Here is a 14,685-nt window from a genome sequence, read left to right on the forward strand (position 1 = left end):
GAGTGAGCGGCAACCCCAGCCTTGTGTGGAGGGCAGGCAAGGCTTGGGTGAGCAGCTTGGGCCAGCCCTGAGGGGGACAGGGTGGGGAGGGGGCTCAGGCAAGTGGCTCGGGCCAGCCCTGTGGGGCGGGGATGGAGGCTTGGACAAGCCTCATACGCTTTCTTGTTTTCCCTTTGGGAAATATGGTCACGCTACTTGCAGAACAACAGCAATCTGAGGCATTTCCCCTGGTAACAAGCGGGGGAAAGGGCAGAAAGCCGCTCCCACTCAACACCCAAAAGAGAGACGTTTTTGAGCCTCTCTGGCGGGATGCTGGGCTTGTACCTCCCTAGGTAATAATTACAGGCTGCACTGACCCAGAGAATCCACAGTCATGGTGTGCTGGAGGCAGGGATCTTATTTATGGGTTCTGCTTCCTCTGAGCAGCTTGGGAGGAGACTCGTGTTTTTGCTGAAGAGGTCACTTTTCAGAACCAACATGAAATTACAGCCGAGGTGGTCATGCTATTTTGTGTGGGATTGACCCCTACTGTCTTTAACAGAGGGGCTAAACAGACAGCATTGACAGTTCTGCTCCTGCAGGAAGTCCCTAGGTGATGGAGACTCCCCCACCCCTGGGACTGACTAACATACTTGTGTGACAAACACTACTCAGGCTCCAATGCTGCTTTGTGCTGACTGAGACCTGGGCCATGGTAAATGGAGCCCACGGGAGGATTAGGAGGTCTCCCTTTCTATCATGCCCCTGACTGGGCAGTAGCACATTCCCCCTCTGCCTGCTTAACATGAAACCTCTATTACACTAACTCCCTCCATGCACATACATTCCTGATGCAAGTCCTGTTCCCCACAATGGGATCAGCGTGTCTACATTGGGACACTCAGGAACATTAGGGACAATGTGCATAAAGTTCATTAAACCGCCATGTGGATGCTTTCCTTCAGAGAGAAGTGGTCTTAGTTTGCTGTAGTTTAACAGTTAACTTTATGTGCTTTAATTTATGTGCATCGACGTCACACCTTTAGTTCAGTTGGCTTAACTTTCCTGGATGTCCCAGTGTTGACAGCCCCCATGTGTCTCCCAGTTTGTACGGTGTATGAGATCTGAAAGGGTCAGACAGACACTGAATCTTGGGCCTTGCCGCTAGGCAAATAAATGAAATGATTTTCAGGGGGCTCCTGATACACTTGAGCTAGACATTGTTTTACCTTACATGACAAGAATTCTTTTGCCCATTATAAAACCGTTAGTGGTTCAAGGTGTCTTGGGACAATCTGTTGAACTGCGGTGACCAAAATGAATGAATCAATTAAAGTGATGAATGCAGTAATTATTTTGTGCACAACAAGTTTTCTCTCCCCTCCCATGTGGAGTAGTTAAACATTTTTTTTAAGTATTGCAAGTAATTGCCAGTTACTAAAAAGCGATGTTCTGTACCAAAGTGTGAACAGAACATAATACAACATCGTACAATGTGTTAAGTCTGCAAAATCAAGTGTAAAAGTCCTTCAGCAGTGACAACTGTTAGTGATACTGGATTGGCTGTTAATGATACTGGATTATTGCATAACCAAACTGGCAAAAAGATCATTTTACTTCTTGATTACACTTTGCTTTTTATTTGTATTATGCTGGAAGAGAAACAACTGTGTCGTTATGGAAAATACTGTATATATGATAAGGTAAATTTGTTTAATGTCTTCTTGAAGATACATTTGGGACATTGGAGAAATGTAGCATGCAGTTCTGTACATCACATCAATCCAAGATTAAATTAGAATTGCTAAAATGTGGGTTACTAAAATATGCTGTTTATTTTATTATAGTAACACCTGTGGTAACACAACCGTGGTTAACAGACTGTCCATATTTCTTCTCTAAGCATACCTACTTCAGGAATTTATGTAACTACTATTGGAATTTGCTCCAGGCTGGCTGACACCTGTCAGGTCTAGAGAAATCATTCCAATCAACTTGGTTGTTTAGAATTTGAAAAATGAGTTTGGAGCTTTTGGGTGGGGAAGAGTCATTTAACTAAAAAACATTGACAGTGAATTGTGAAATTTGGAAGTGGATTAGCCTATAATCTGAGCTAAATGCTTTTGGAAATTTGTTTAAAAAAATCATCCGTTGGAAAATGCCAATGTTTTAGACTTGCAGTACATCAAATGCTTAAGGGGGGAAGAAGACAGACATATTTGTTTCCAACCTGTAAATCATGAATTGAAATATATTGTTTTAGAGGTGAGTCCTGCATATTATTAAAACAGACTTTCTAAAAAAGTTACAAGTGTTTTTACTGTGGGTGTGTAGTGCATGTGTGGACTATGGTACACATGTAAAATACATAGAGTAATGTGCCTTTTAATATTGTCTGAATTCATACTGAAGCCAGTGATAAACAAAATCTGCTCTGTGGAGCTGCCTATGGCTGTACCTCCAGTAAAGCCCGAAGTTACTGCAGAGAGTGCCAGGAAACTGTCTCAAAGGACCAAATTCAGCTCGGGCATAAGCTGACATCAGTGGTGTTTGCCAAGCCTGAACTTGGTTCAGCAAGCTCTAGTAAACAAAAAACCCAGTGGGGCTTATTCAATGTGTAAAATAACGAGCGTAGATGGCGCACACTATACAAACACACATACTAACTAATAGGCAATTATTCAAATCTATAGAAGGCATTGGTTAACAACAGTAAAGGCCAAATGCTAAAGTTGAATTACAGTACCTCAGCCTTATTGAGGTATTTTCTCATATTCTCTGTGTATATATAAAGTCTGCTACAGTTTCCACGGCATGCATCCGATGAAGTGAGCTGTAGCTCACGAAAGCTCATGCTCAAATAAATTGGTTAGTCTCTAAGGTGCCACAAGTACTCCTTTTCTTTTTGCAAATACAGACTAACACGGCTGTTACTCTGAAACCAGCCTTGGATCAGTAGACTTGTTCTCCAAAACTTACTCATCTCGTTTGTTTCCAAAGTTAACCCAGCCCCCTCAGGAATGAGAAACAGCTTATGTTTCTCCCTATCTGAGCTCCTCTCAGACGTGGAAGGCAGTTTGACTGACTTCCTGCTTACAGAATGCCTTGAAAGGGCGAGAGCTGTCTCTCCTTCACAGGTGAATATGGAGAACAGCTATTCCCCAAACATTCATGCAGACAAGATCCATTTGTGCAAATGTTCACAAATAGTGAATAAAAAGGAGCACAGTCCTGGTCAAATCTGAACAGTCAGACAGAATGTCAGCTAATGTTTGTGACCCCTGCTTTTGCAGTAATCAACCTGCTCTATAAGATAAACAATTAGCAGCTTCACATACATGCATCTTTACCAGTGCTTGGAACACAGCCTGGAACAGTGACTGACACATTGGGGTCCTGATGCTTGGCTGGCGCCCTTAGTGACAGAATCTGCATGTTCTGTTCCATTATGCATTACTTTGTCCTGTTCTAGCATGATCTTGCTCCATGTAAAATAAATTGATTCTTCAGAGGGCTGTCTCAGCATTGATTGTTAATAAGTTCTTATCCAAAACTAAATGTAAATATGCCTGTCTTTGACTAAGCTTTCCCACAGTGAGTTCTTGTTCTTCACAGACACACAGCTCGCCTATTCTTTTCTATTTTATTCTATTCTAATATTCAGGTTCTGATAGCACCCTCATCACAGGACTATCTGTGCACCACTGCTCTAACACATAAATTTTAGGAAAAATAAATATTCTACTAAGCAAGTTTCCCCTATCTATGGGAAGGGAGAGAAAAATTGTTTTGTTACTATTTATTTTTTGAGATGTGCTGACTGGTAAGTTGTTGGGGGCTTTGTAAGTACTTTGCTTAGTGTAAATATAAATTATGTACAAATGAGCATGGAAATTGATTACCAGAGATGTGGAATGTGATTTCTGGAAGGAACTGATAGATTTGATAAACTAGAGATTGGGAGAATAAACAATTAAATAGTAATAGGATGTTTGCAAGTCACTATTACAAAGGTACCTTTTTATTCTTCTTGTTAATTATGACAGAAGGAAGTGAGCTTTCACTGATTGGTAGAAACTGACTGTACAAGACTAAAATAGATTAGAGTTCTGTGTACTAGACATTAGGTCTAGTGGGGGGAATTAAAAGCAAAATATAGTTCTATATTTAATTCGGACGTGTGCTTAGTGACAACTGTTTATGGCAAATCTACATGTGGTGAAAATGCCATTTCTAAAGGCTTTACCTGTCTTATCCTTTGCAGTTCCCCATAGAAAGACAGTGTTTTTCTTGCAGAGAAAAAGCAGAGGGGGAAAAAAAATCACCATTTTCACAAATCACAAATGATGTCCCTAGTAAAGTTACTGAGTCCAAAACAAATATTTCAGATTCAGTGTCAGCTAGAATGCAGGAATGGAATTGGATCTTAGCTGCATACATCAGTATATCAGGTACACATCTTCACAGGAACATCAAATGCTGATATACTATCCCGATTGCTTCTGATAGCAGATACACAATCAGAAGGAAAATCATTGTGCAGAAACGTAAAAGAACAATAGGGAAGAAAGGTAGAATTCAGCAACATTATGTTGCAAATATTCTGTGCTCATATAGATTTACATCTGTTTTACTGAAAACTACTGAAGAATTATTCCTTAAACTTTATTTAAGAAATAGATTTGGCTGACTGAGACCACTTCAGTAAAAGACTTGAATGAAAAACAATACAGACTAAAGAATCTGGAACCTAGTTGCATAACTGTCAAGATTTTGTTTTCCATATACTGTGCCTTTATTTTCTAAAGAATCTGCTTGACTGCATCAACACTGCTTCACAAAATGGTAGCTGCCCCTCCAGACAAACCTTTAGAAATGTAAAGGTACAGGATAAAGAAAAGTCATGTTATGCAGCACTGTACACTAGAGTTGTATCTTCTCCATTTAAATTAAGCTATCGAAATATTTTTAAAGAAGAAAATTAGCAAAACAGTTAAAACTGATACAAATATTGACAAGCAGCTTATCACTGATATCAAGCAAGAACAAGATACAGTCAAGACATTACAATATACACAATTATTGAGGGTGAAAGGTTTAAAAGGAATACCAGATCTATTTATGGCTAAAGTTGGAAGTGACATGATTAAATTATGATGCCTAAACAATATGGTGATTAGAGAGGAAAAATAAAATACAGTATAAGGAAAGGATTCCAAGCTGAAGACAGACAGTAAAGCAGGATTAGTTTGTAGAACGGTGCCAGACTAAGCTACAAGGGGATAAAACAAATATTTGGATGAAGCCTCTACAGCTTTTGCATTATTAAACATATATACCATGCAGAAAGGTTTCTCTCATATTCACTGGAGTATTTTATGTTTCCCAGGGAATCCAGAGGCGTCTACTTCAATGCCTTTCTTGAATCTAGTTAGGGCAGATTTTCTATTGCTATCTTTCTGATAGAACATGGGATGCTACACGGTAGCTGGGGGAGGCATATCTTTTGTAGACTTTTTCTGTTTTTGGCTTGAGGGGGCTGCTTTGAAGGCTGGCGCTAGATATGTTTGTGAGGAGGCTCCCTTGTGAGCTGCATTGATCAGATCCCTTTCCAAGGCAGCCTTGCCTGTGTTATGTGAATGTCAACAATTTATCTATAAATGAAGGAATTATTTCAACCCTCAAATGTCCACACAGGTGTATTCTATACCGGGCTGCAGAGATAACTGTGGCAGCAGAACTGAAACAGTTGCACTGAGCAAGGGGCCAGGATTTGAAGGAGTAATGCAGTGTGTTTACACCCACTGAGGTCTTACAGTGCAGCAGAGCAACAGAGGCAGGTGGGGTAGTGTGAGGATAGACTGGGGGAAGAGAGGGAGCAAAGTCAGAGCATCCACTGCTGCCTGGATCATTTGCTCCATGACTGAGGTGCATACAGACATGGAAAGCTACTCTTCCCATACCCAGTGTATCTGCCCATTGTCCAGTCCAAGTACTCGGGCTGGGTGCTGCATTGAGCATTTGGCCCTAATTGCAGAGTTCTGCTTGTCTGTCACTAAAAGGAATCTTTACTATGCACAGCAAGATCCACTAAAATGCAAGTGAAAGGCCCATTCAATAAAAGATTTTATATCTTTACTCACACTTTTGATTTGTACAGCAGGGAGCTAGCACTTTGGAAAAAAGGAATTTGTTTCAAATGACAGATTTTTCTGTTTATTTTGTACTCAGAAGGGCAAATTTTGTTCTCTCTTTAGCCTTGATTTATGACCTTGTTTTTAAAAAAAAAAGAAGAGAGAATCAGCCCGGAAAGAAACAATGCTTACATCCTCTCACAGACTAAAGTCTTTGTATCAGTTCCTAAAGAATAGTTGTGTAAATTACATTTGCTGATACTAGATAAAATTAAAACCAAATAGGAGTTTCTTCCAACAGGATCTGGACAAAATTGTTTTACTTAGTCATTTAGAATAAGGGTTTGATTTTGTTTGCTGGAAAACCTAGTAATTAACAATAGCAATCTCCTTTTACAGGGGAATTCAGATTAATGTGACTGTCATCACTGGAGGAAAGAGAAACCATCCTGTTTATTTGAATGTCTCTAACAAAAGAAGTTAGGCTTTTTATATTTCAAAGTCTAAACAGACAAAAGAAATCACGAATAATCATGAAAGAGAAGGAACAAACTGCATGTGACAGATGTTAGTCATGTTGCTGATTACAGTACAGGAAGGTGCTCTGATATTTTGATATTGAGGGTAGTATAAAAACCTATATAGAATAGAATGAAATAGTTTATAATTTGCATTATTTAAGGATTATAAGGCACTTTTCACGTTAAATTGTAACTGCATTGTACGTAATCGTATACATTTAAAAAATTGCACTTTAAGGATTGTGCTTTCATGACTTTAAAACATATGCTAAACTTTTTAAAAAATAGAAAAATAACTTAGAATGATTCATCCTATAACAAAGATGTAGGTTTTCTCACTCTGATTAGCCTAAGAAAATATCACAAGCTATGGAATACTTTCCATTTCAACTAATTTTTCCCATTTAACCACAAATCTACTTAATTAGCATCATTTTGTAAGTGAGGAGATGCATCATTTGTAAATAGCTCTTTTGTCAGTTGACATCTGCATCAACATATCTCTCACTTATTTGTGTCATTTCAGAAAGCCTTATCAGTTCTTCCACTGCTTATCTGACCCATCAGGAGAGCCTTGATGCAGCAAATTCAGGACTTGCAGTGGAAAAGGAGCTCACTGAGGAAAGAGCAAGTTCTGATCATTCCACCTGACCTCCATATTAGAACTATGATGAGGATGGCTTTGCTTGCTAGGGAGTGATGGGAGTTTAACCTCTTCTTAACACCTCCTCAAGGCTACGACAAAAACCCAGGCCTGTAGTGCTACCTAGCAGCTGTTGGCTGCCCCAGTAGCCTTCTGTGGATGTAGCCTTCTGTGGATATAGCCCGTGGGAAGTTTCACCTCAAGGGTTTGACAGCCAGCAGCCCCATGGCTCCTGATTGGCTCCCTGCTCTATAAAAACCCAAGGGGCATTACAGGAAGTATCCAGGCCACAGCGTGGGTCTTCTGTAGCTGCCACAACTGGTTCGGTTCCTTGCTTTTGATTTCCTGGATTGACCTGAGCTTGATTTGGACTTTGCATCTTGACTCGGACCCTGAAACCTGACTCGGACTCTGACCCTTGGTATTCACCCTGGCCTGGAATCTGACTATGAACTCCTCTGTTACTCCCAGCCTCTGGTTTGCTCCCACTCTGACCCATGGCCCCAACTGCCCTTGTTGGGATCTTGACGCTGTGCTTGACATGAAGAGAAGCAGCACCAGTGCAACGCTTGATAGGTGAGTTACTATCTGTGGGCATGAGGGAGAACACAAATCACACATCTGGCACACTGTACCCAGTGCACAATTTCTACTAGGGCCTCCCCACACCTATCGTTTCAGCGTTATCTATAGTGGAGCTGGTCAAAAACCTTTTTGACAGAACAGTTTTCTTTAAAAAAAAAACAACACCACAATTAAGTCTAAATCAGAATATTGTCATTTCAATGAGGTAAAAATGTTTTGATAAAGTAAAAGCATTTTATTTTGATGTTTTGATTCATTTTGTTTTGGACTTTTAATATATTAAATATGTTAATGTTGCTATATATTTATATATTATATGTAATATCTGAATATAAAACAAGTCTAAATGAAATTAATCAAAATGATAAAGTCAAAATAAAGTGTTTTTACCATATCCATATTAAACAATTCAACATTATCAAAGCAAAAGTTTTTGATGGTCCCAAATCTAAATTTTTCAGATTTTTAATGTAGTGGGAAATTTTGAAACTTTGGCTTTTCTTTACAATTCAGAATGAGAAAAAATTCAAAATGTTGGAATTTCCCGCAGAAGAGACATTTAGGTTTCTGACTAACTCTAATCTGTAGTAACAAAATCATTTTAAAAAAAATCCTCATTCACAAAAGGGGAATTTGCTTGTATTGCTTTGTGGAATCCCCACAACAGAAAACTCACTTTTCAGTAATGGTGCTGCAGCACTACAAATTTCACAGTACTGTAAGTTCCACGGAGCAGCAAGTATATGGCGTCTGCAGGAGGGAGTTTTCTGTACAACTCTGCTGCATGTACAAACTACCTCTTGCTTTTTGTTTTTATGATTTGGCCCACAACCTGAAACCTAGTGTGGACTTTTAAACTGTGAATACCCCAACTCCCGTGGACCTTGTCTCACAGTCAAGATGACTGTTTGTTTTCATACCATGTCCAAACTTGTTGTCCCAAATCTCCATCCACTGCTGAATGATAAGCTTTGTGATTCATGCATCCTCTGAACTAGTGCATGTGGCAGGCGGCAGCATCCTGAGAACTTTTGACATGTAACAAGGCCACAAGATTGTTTTTGCAAATGGAAAGTTTTTGGTTGTTCTGCTAGTCTGAAACTGAAAAGTACCCAAATGTTGTGCGTTTTTTTTTTTTTAAACCAACAGACTCCATGGATAAAAGAGGAAATTTAATTGGCATTAAAAAAAACATTATGGGGGGAAGACTGGCAGACAACACAAATACCACATCAGACAACTAAGCACAGCCATAAAACACTTTTATAATTGTCTGAGAGTGAAATTCTGGATGGGCCAAATGCCTGACTCATATTTCACTGTCTGGTGGAATCTTATTGTTCTCTCCAGTAGGAGACAGTGGAGACAGATTGTGGACCATTGCCTGGAGCAACAGTGAATAGTAGCACTTGAGCTGTGCTCCTATCTCCAGCCTTAATTTGGTGATCATGAACGTCTGTTCAGCCTCCATTCACCCTAATTACCTGGCACACAATATTTGAAGCATCCCAGTTAAGCAAGTATCAGTATTCAGTGTATCCCTAACAAGAAGTATAGATTGTACGTTGTATAAAAATGCATTGTATCCTACTGACTAATAAAATAGTGCTGCGTACACTGTGTGTTCTTTTTAGCTCAGATTTTACAAGCCAAGTCTTGTAAGACTGAGTGGTCTAAAAAGAAAGTCCTTTATAATGATGGATACATTTACCACAAATAGTTATATTGATCCAGGGCTTTTATAATGGCTGAAATGCTGTAAAAGAGAACCTGGTTTGAGGGTGGAGCTAATAGGGCATTTATTTTGTATATAGTTTGTAGGTCCAGTAAGGGCTAGTCTGCCCATGGATTTTTTGAACCTAGTGTATCTAAACTGGTTATGTCTATACCAATGCAAACCTCTAATGGGCATGGATTTAAACTGGTTTAAGCACAGTGATTTACTTAAGACAAACTGGTATACATGAAATTTAAAACAGTGTAAGAGTGACTGTGTGGGTTTGCACCTCGGTAACTTAATCAATTTATTATACAAGTGCAAGTTTTTCTAACACAGACCAGCCCTAAAAACAAAATGAACCCAGCATTAGGGGTGGGCATGATCAGAGATGGATTAAGGTTTCCTGGGGCCCTGCGCCAGAGCAAGTGGGGGGCCCCCCACCCCTTCCACCTGTGGCCCCGTCCCTGTTCTGCCCCTCCCCGCTGCCCTGTCCCTGTTCCACCCAGGGTCCCCTCATTCCACCCACCACGGTGGGTCCCAACCCATTGTGACATTCTGTACCTCATGGGAACACCATACACCCCCATGTTCATCCTTATAATATGATTGTGTGGTATCTAATGCAAAGTTTGTCATGTCAGGTGTCTTTGGAAGGCTCATGATGTATTGAGCATTGTTGTTATGGTAATGTTATATTTCAGAGTAGCAGCCGTGTTAGTCTGTAGTCGCAAAAAGAAAAGGAGTACTTGTGGCATCTTAGAGACTAACAAATTTATTTAAGCATAAGCTTCGTGAGCTACAGCTCACTTCATCGAATGCATTCAGTGGAAAATACACTGGGGAGATTTGTATACACAGAGAACATGAAACAATAGGTGTTATCATACACACTGTAAGGAGAGTGATCACTTAAGATGAGCTAATACCAGCAGGAGAGCGGGAGCGGGTGGTGGTGGGGAGAAAATCTTTAGTGATAATCAAGGTGGGCCATTTCACTACAAAAGGTTTTCTCACACCCCCCACCCCCGCTCTCCTGCTGGTATTAGCATCTTAAGCGATTGATGTCAAGAATTATAACATTCATAAACCAGTCGGAGAACACTTCAATCTCTCTGGTCACGCAATCACAGACATGAAGGTCGCTATCTTAAAACAAAAAAACTTCAAATCCAGACTCCAGCGAGAAACTGCTGAATTGGAATTCATTTGCAAATTGGATACTATTAATTTAGGCTTAAATAGAGACTGGGAGTGGCTAAGTCATTATGCAAGGTAGCCTATTTCCCCTTGTTTTTTCCTACCCCACCCCCCCAGATGTTCTGGTTTAACTTGGATTTAAACTTGGAGAGTGGTCAGTTTGGATGAGCTATTACCAGCAGGAGAGTGAGTTTGTGTGTGTATGGGGGTGGGGGGGATGTGAGAAAACCTGGATTTGTGCAGGAAATAGCCCGACTTGATTATCATGCACATTGTGTAAAGAGTTGTCACTTTGGATGGGCTATCACCAGCAGGAGAGTGAATTTGTTGTTGGGGGGGTGGAGGGTGAGAAAACCTGGATTTGTGCTGGAAATGGCCCACCTGATGATCACTTTAGATAAGCTATTACCAGCAGGACAGTGGGGTGGGAGGAGGTATTGTTTCATATTCTCTGTGTAGATATAAAGTCTGCTGCAGTTTCCACGGTATGCATCCGATGAAGTGAGCTGTAGCTCACGAAAGCTCATGCTCAAATAAATTAGTTAGTCTCTAAGGTGCCACAAGTACTCCTTTTCTCCTTACAGTGTGTATGGTAACACCCATTGTTTCATGTTCTCTGTGTATACAAATCTCCCCACTGTATTTTCCACTGAATGCATCCGATGAAGTGAGCTGTAGCTCACGAAAGCTCATGCTAAAATAAATTGGTTAGTCTCTAAGGTGCCACAAGTACTCCTTTTCTTTTTGGTAATGTTATAGTAATTGTTATAGGTTGTAATTTCATGTATATAGTTATGAGGCTGAAAAGTGTCCTCATGGTTTAAAGCAAGCCCAGGCAAAAACTCCAAGAGCAGAGGGGCCGTTCGCACCTCATCAGGGCATGTATGGGACAAACACAGACCAGCCTTACAAGAACAAAGGACACTGGCGTAGGCAACAACAAAGGATCTGTTGGACTCTCAAGTGAGTCACCCCCCTTCCTTTGGTCGGTTTGGGACTGCAATGAGGTAATACTCACCTGACTCTGAATGGTGGGGCGAAGCTAAGAGGGAGGAAAGAACATGATAAAAGGGAGAGATGTTTGCCATGCTCTTCCTCTCTCTTCCACCTCTATCTACAGACATCACCATCAAGTGACTGAAGTGCTGACCAAGGGAGAGAGCCTGGCTGAAGGGCAACCAGCCAGCCTGTGGTGAGAAGCATCTAAGTTTGTAAGGGAACTGAAAGTGTTAAGATCAGCTTAGAATGTGTTTTGCTTCTGTTTCATTTGACCAAATCTGACTTATGTTTTGACTTATAATCACTTAAAATTTATCTTTGTAGTTACTAAATCTGCTTGTTTATTCTACCTGAAGCAGTGTGTTTTGTTTGAAGCATTTCAGAAACTCCCCTTGGGATAACAAGCCTATCATTGATGCATATCAATTTGTTTGTTAAATTGATGAATTCATATAAGCTTGCAGCGTCCAGTGGGCATAACTGGACACTGCAAGACAGAGGTTCGTAGGGTTGTGTTTGGGACAGGAGATATTGGCTAGTGTCATTCAGTTGCACAATCCAAGGAGCAGCTTACATGCCAGAGGCTGTGTGTGAACAGCCCAGAAGTGGGGGTTCTCACAGCAGAGCGGGGTAAGGCTGGCTCCCAGAGTCAAGGATTGGAGTGACCTAGCAGATCACCGGTCCAGATAATGCCCATTTGCTCCTTTCTCTCCCCCCTCTCTCCTCTTTCCCTGCACCACGGCCCCAGGGCCGCAGCGCAGAGTGAGAGCTTCTCCAGTCCCTGGGCTGCAGTGGGGTCTGGGTGCTGGGGCTTTCCCTGCCACCCCCTGTGCTTCCACGGGGGGACCAGGGTTGGGGTGCTGGGGTTCTCTTGCCTGGCACTTCTGCCAGAGAGCAAGGTTAGGCACGGGGGTTTCCCCTGCCACCCTGTGGCTTCTGCCGGAGAGTGGGGGGCTGAGTCTGCCCCCATCCCAAGGATTCTGCTGGGGACAGGGTGGGGGGGGGCTGGGCGCTGCCCCACCTGCCAGGAACTTCTGGGGATGGCGGGCTTCCCCTACTGTTCAGGCTTCGCCTGCTGCCCCGTGCCGGGGTTAGGGGAACGCTGGGGGCTGCCCCACCTACCAGGCATTTCTGGGGACAAGGGGCAGGTGCTGCCCCTGGGGCTTTCCCTGCCACTCTGCAGTGGATTTCCACTGGGGTGCCTCTTTTTCTGGGGGCTCCCAATTGGCTGCGGCCTTGGGCATGGGCCCCGTGGATAATCTGCCACTGGGCATGATGAACTCGATATTAATTTCTTCTCCTATTGAGACTCCTCTGAAAACACAATTATCGTAGACCTTTGTTTCTGGCGTTTTTTTTTTTTTAAAGTTGGATACAGTTTGACTCCGTCAAAGAAAGGCAAGTTCCCTTTTTGTTGAGGGAAGTGAGAGCCTGTAAAGAATATCCAGCAGGAAAGTGCATGCAAAGGGTTTAGAAAACTCTCTATATCCTGAAAATTGACCATATCCTTCTGCTGGGACCAGAATAAAAATGGCAGCAGTAAGTGCTGTGATGATTCCTTCTCACATTCTACTACTTCCCCCTTATTCACAGAAGCAAAAGAGATTCCAGGAAACTATACAGCCTATGCACTCACTTTTGAAAACCTGGATGCAGCGATGTCTTATAAAGATAGACAGCTCCTAAAATCAACAAAAGTGCTCTGTGCTTTACCATACCTGCCATTCTGGAAACAAATAAAATAAGTGCAATCATTCAGAAAACAAAGCAGCATTGCTTTGTCAGTGAGACGTAAAATTGTAACTGTCACATTGTCTTATACAGTATAAGTGAAAAACACATACAAAATATGATTGTAACAGCCAATGAAATTAATGGATAGGGGACATGTGATAGTCCTTTTTGTAATGTTGTAACGTCATCAAGTGACAGTTACCTGGAAATAAGGGATTATTATTATTTATTTATGTTGCTGTAGTCATGGATCAGAACCCCATTGTGCTAGGCGCTGTACAAACACAGAATAAAAAGAAAGTCCCTGCTTCAAAGACTTAGTTTCTTACTAGCATGTCTGTTGTGTGTGCTTTCTTTATTACATGGTGTCAGACAGAAACAAATTTTGGGCAAAGGTGGAGCAAATGAAGCCACCCAAATCCTTCAGGCTGGATGGTAACTTGCTAAAGAACTGGAAAAGATGGTGGCAGAATTTCCAAATATTCCTGGAGGCAAGCGATATTGTGAAGGATTCTGACACAGTAAGGTTCTCCACATGTTACCTGTTGCAGGCCCAAAGGCATTACGATAAGGATAGAAATCTGCTACTAGAGGCTCCAATTCAGCAAAGCATGTAAGCACATAATTAAGTCCATCCTCATTCAGCAAAACACAAGCATATGCTGAGGTCCCAAGTTTGTGACTTGGTAATAGACCCCCATCATTTTCACCCTCACAGCGTTGGCAGGAAGCAGTGGCTTGGCTTTGGTGTCTTCACCCCCTGCTGCCAGTGCACCCTGCAACTTTACTAGGGATGGAGAAGTTGCTGTATAAAGCCTTAGCCTCACTCACTGCCCAATGGAAGCAGCTCTAGTAAGAATGGGAGACAGCGGATTCCTCTTGACCCCATTTTCATGGTATGTGGCAACATTCAGAGAAGTGTGGGATGGGGATGTGGTGATAACTCCATTGGAATACTTTCCTGATTTCTGGTGCTTGCTCAACTGCAAGAGGATTAACACAGTGGTGCACAATTATAATTAAGGGTATGATTTAGTTATGGAGGTCACGGATTCCATGACTTTACCAGATGTCTGTGACTTCCTTGGCTTCAGCTGTCAGCAGCTGTGACCAGAGTTGGGGTTATGTGCCCCTGCATGGCCACTGGGGCCAGGGGCTCTGCCCCCACCAAGC

General features: G+C 41.7%; 1 long non-coding RNA gene across 1 annotated transcript in view; it reads left to right on the forward strand.

Moving 5' to 3' along the window:
• The window catches only part of LOC140907548 (uncharacterized), a 124,062-nt gene that overhangs the window by 107,304 nt on the left and 2,073 nt on the right, over positions 1 to 14,685 (forward strand). Inside the window, exons 2-5 of the long non-coding RNA XR_012157530.1 lie at positions 7,161 to 7,853; positions 11,900 to 11,971; positions 13,885 to 14,125; positions 14,231 to 14,408. This is a non-coding gene — a long non-coding RNA (uncharacterized lncRNA). The remainder of the gene's footprint in view (positions 1 to 7,160; positions 7,854 to 11,899; positions 11,972 to 13,884; positions 14,126 to 14,230; positions 14,409 to 14,685) is intronic.

The sequence above is a fragment of the Lepidochelys kempii genome, chromosome 2 (genome assembly GCF_965140265.1).
Source record: "Lepidochelys kempii isolate rLepKem1 chromosome 2, rLepKem1.hap2, whole genome shotgun sequence".
Classification (NCBI taxonomy): Eukaryota; Metazoa; Chordata; order Testudines; family Cheloniidae; genus Lepidochelys; species Lepidochelys kempii.